This window comes from Gavialis gangeticus, unplaced genomic scaffold (assembly GCF_001723915.1).
Source record: "Gavialis gangeticus isolate Ggan-Ray unplaced genomic scaffold, GavGan_comp1, whole genome shotgun sequence".
Taxonomy (NCBI): domain Eukaryota; kingdom Metazoa; phylum Chordata; order Crocodylia; family Gavialidae; genus Gavialis; species Gavialis gangeticus.
In genome coordinates, this window is record NW_017729025.1 from 94,030,124 (window position 1) to 94,034,723 (window position 4,600).

Here is a 4,600-nt window from a genome sequence, read left to right on the forward strand (position 1 = left end):
TGGTCACAAGATGGCAACCAGGGGGTGGGGCACCTGTCAAGGGGCAAGGCTACCCATGCGGCCCTCAACAGCTTGCCAAAACTCAGTAAGTGGCCCTCTACCCGAAATAACTGCCTACCTGTGCTTTAGTCCCTTTCTCAAGACCTCCAGACTGCCGCAGGCTATGGTCTTCATGCCTTCATTCAGGATCTGCAGCCATCCTGCTTAGGTGATGTTCCCTTAGCAGCCTCCGGACCATCTTGTCTGCTCAGCTCAGGACCTAGTCTTACATCCTTTCTAAGCCCAGCCACTTTCTGAGTCACGTGGCTTCTGATTATTTCTAGCCACAACTGCTGCCTACTCCTTCTGCTGCCTGCCTGCTTTTCAAGTAGCAGGAGCACCAAGCCTCCTGCTACACAGGCACTGTTGCTTCCAGTCTGATCACTAGATGGTGGAGGAACCAGTTTGCACTGAGCAAATGGCCATCCTGGGATGAACTTAATATGGGAGCAGACATATGGCGCATCCCAAACTAACTCTCATACAGGATAGTTATTATACCGTTTTCAAGGAGCAACTTTCCCTGGATTTGAGTGATTTGCTATGTATTAGGGCTGTTTAGTAAATGCCCACTCCACTTCTACTATGCAATGAAATCATCATCTACATCTTTAAATTCTCTATGACCATCTTCACACTAACAGGGTAAAAAGACTTCCCTTTCTAACAAGAGTACTGCAAGACTTACTTCATTAACATCTGTACAGAATTTTGAAATAATAAATACTGTTAAGGAAAAATCAAATACTAGTTATTTTTTATTGTTTTCTGCTAGTGCAGAGAGTACAACATTACTTTCTGAGATGCTGTAAGATACATCCATGACAATCCCTGTTAGCCTGCCTCAGAGTCCATCTATCGCTTAGTGGAGAACAAAATGACAGCTTAGAAACCCTTGCACAGTAAAGTTCCAATTGTGAGGATAATATATCTCCTACCTATCCTGTACTGATGCTCTTTAGGGCATGAGGCTTTATGAATACCAAATGCAAAGTCAGTATATAAACATTTAAAAAAAAATCCTTCCTGATATGAAATTAATTTTTCTTATCCTGCAGCTTTTTTTTCCAGCGTAATTACCTTTGAAGGGCCTTTCTAGATTAGGGCATAGGACATGTAGAAAAGCTGAACAGAGGAAAACTAAAACTCTCGAGACACAATGTCTCTGCTCCCTTTTGCAGGTCCCTTGATAGCAATTCTGTGGCTTTTTGTCCTCTAATAGTATATAATATATGTGTCAGATTACCATTGAGATGTGATAGAATCAGATTCTTTCAGAAACCTGGCTATTAACAATTGCCCTTTCTTAGTGTAAAACCCCTAAGGTTCCACCTCGCATCCCTCAAAAAGCATTACAGGACAGCTTTTATTCCACTTTAGTACCAAACTGGACAAAAGTGCTTAAGTGCATTCCTATTTCATCCTGCTCAGGTCCTTGGAAAACCATAAAGGTAAGAAGTATGTGGAGCCTCTTCCTTCTCTTCAGTACCTCTTTACTTGGTCTTAAGGGTAAGATGCCAGTCTGTTACAAACACATATTCAGTAATGATTTTTCAAGGACTTGAACAGGGTAGAATACACTTATAAGCCTAATTCAATTAAGGTGTCTAATAAATAGAAAAGGGATTTGACCTTAAGTGTCCCTTTCTTACGTGTGTCCCTTAGGAGTCTCAAAGACAGTAGATTATGCTATTCTCTTAGGTCCTACCTCCCATGGGTCTTAAATGATACAAATAGCCTATAGTTCCTGAGGTAGTGAAGGGAAAATAGGAAATGATACATCACAGAAATTTATGGAGCTTTCAATGGAACGAGTCCTTTCACATTACTGTAATTCCTGCCTTCCCCACCCCAACGCCCAGCCCCCCCAAAACCTAAAATGTTCTTCTTCCTTTTATACCGGAAGTCTATCCTTCTTCCTTTTATGCTTTGGCTACATCATACAGGTCCCTTCTCCCTACTGAAAGAAACATGGTCATGATCTGTACAATAAAACAAACAAATATGGAGCATAAACATTGGTTCTCTGGTGCTTTTCCATTGGTGAATGTGACTATTCAAATGGGTTTCTGAAGTGAGCTACTGTGTTTACAGCTGGGAAAGGTAGGTCCCTTAAGCAGTATCCCTGAGAGTAAGCCACTCTCCTGCTGACTTCCAGCAATTAGCTTACCCCAGGGATTAATTCACTATATCCAATAGCTCACAAAATACGCAATTAGCAATGGAAACATATTGTACAGTCAGAGGAACTAGTGGCAAGTTTTGTTCTCTATTACTCAGCATCTCAGCAGACACTTGAAAAGAGAGAACAGTAAGTAACTTACAGTTATTATTGGCCAGACATGTCCGGCCCCCCAGAACAGTCCATGCTCCTCTATCTAACACTGGGGTCAGCAACGTTTTTGGACAGAGAGCCAAAAACACTCACAAACTCAGCTTGTAAGACGTTGGCATACCAGGAGCAGATGGTAGGAGAGCTGCAAGGGGCCCTATTCTTGTTGTTGCAGTGCAGCCCTGGCCTCCTCCTTGCCATGCACTCTGAGGTGTGTGTGCCACGCAAAATGCCTTCACATGCCACACTCTGGTGCCCGTGCCAGGGGTTACTTACCCCTGATATAAAGGATAAGGAAGACAAGGGGATTTAGACTCATCTTGTTGGAAACCCATCCAACTAGCTCCTAAACAAAAGTCTATTTCCCTACTCTTCTGAGCACTGCGTTGTCATTTATACCTTTCCAAAAAGTGCTAAAAGAATGTAACTGTTATGGTTATACAGGGACATAATGCCTCCAAACTTTAGACATCATCTTTCACCAAAAGATGCACCAAAATGTCACAACTTTTTTCCTTTGCAAACCTGTGAAATATTTTCTAATATCCTCAGGTATCCACTCAAACTTTAGCCAAATGGTTGGGTTTGTTTTTTTTAATTCCTAGTTCTCTGAATCTGTTCAACCTATTTAACTACAGGTGTGTATAGCTTTGGGCCCCAATACAGCTTATCCATGGGAGAAACATGATTTAAATCATCAGCCTTCTCAAAGCTGACAAGGTAGGCAACAATACTTGTCCCTTCCTTAAAATGAAGGGATAATGAGATATCAGCCAGCTTGTGAAGCCCCAGTTCTAGCTTTGTTCCTCCACCTGAAGCTTTGCTCCCAGCAAGTTTCTGCCACTTGAGCTCAAGTTGTGGAAGTGGATCTGCTCCTGCTCTGGTTACTGCAGACATCCTCCTGTGACTCCCATGCAACTGCATCTTAATTTTTCCTATTAGGTGCTGGCAACTTGGGTCACATTCCCAAAACCTCAACTGGGTCTGAACCATAAGTCTTTGCTCAACCGTCTTTACTGACCAGGTCAAGTAGCTGTTCCTGGGGTAAGCCTTTAGCATTTAACCTTCCCTCCTTCCCTCTCTATAACTCTATATAATGTCTCTTATTAACAGGCTGATTACACAACTTATTCCTTATCCTTGCTGTTTTAGCATTCAGAACAACATAAACAATAGTTTCCTTTGAGAAAACTTATTTTTACCTCCATGGTCACTTCTTGCACAACACTGGGTTTCCATTCTGCATCTCATCCCTCATCCCTCTGAACTGCTGTCACAGTTCCCCACAGCACTCTATGCCTCCAACCTTCATTCAGCCCCTCTGGATATGGACTCTTCAGTGTTTGTCCCTAGTCTGTTCCACCACTATGAGATTTTGTGTCTGATGTAAATCACCTCCAGTTCCTTGCTGTGACTATCCCAACATCTCCAAAAGAGGTTAAAACTGCTGTTGGAGTCTTATCTTGGGAGGCGTATAACCAGCAGATGTTTGGCAGTGACACCAGACAGTCTTTTCAAAACAAATCAGCATTTATTAGTCAATCAGAATACAATAGTTTAGGATCTCTAGGATAGAATTTGAAATCAAAGCTTATGCATGTGTCCACATTGGCAGCACTGCTGGCCTCTCTGCCAAAACAGTCCAGAATTTTGTCTTTCATACCACACTGGGAAGCCCAATTCCTAAAACAAGTTGCTCATACATCAGTTCTTTGTTTCCAAGGTCCACTTGCACTGATTTCACATGACCTGCTTCCCTGGAGGGCAGTCATTACGACATAACGTTGAATCATTGGTCTGCCATAATCTCTTCAACGAAATATGATTCAGAGGTTGACAATTCTGAATGGTTCATTTGTACCAAGCTAGACTTGCCAACCTGATCATTACCCAATCCTTATTCCCCTGTGCCAGAGGTGACATCAGCTCCTCAGAGCCCGCAATACAAGGTGAGCGAGTAAACGGAGTTGCACACATTTTTCATAAAAACATTATAGAAATTCTCCACAGAATAGATGCCCCAGCAATGTCTTAAGTTTGCACAGAAGGCAATGCCAACAAGGAGCAGGGGAGTAGGAAACCTGGCCATAAAGGAGCAGACAGTCAGAAATTTATAGACAGAGGACAGATTCTCCAGTAAAGGGAGGTCTCTCTGCACAGCAATGCTAGTGCAAGGTAGCTCTCTAAGCTGACTTAACGAGCCCAGTAGAACTGCCCTAATTCACAGGA

General features: G+C 42.6%; 1 protein-coding gene across 2 annotated transcripts in view; it reads right to left on the bottom strand.

Annotated features, from left to right (window-relative positions):
- The window catches only part of TMEM229B (transmembrane protein 229B), a 114,701-nt gene that overhangs the window by 42,418 nt on the left and 67,683 nt on the right, over positions 1–4,600 (bottom strand). The window lies entirely within an intron of this gene.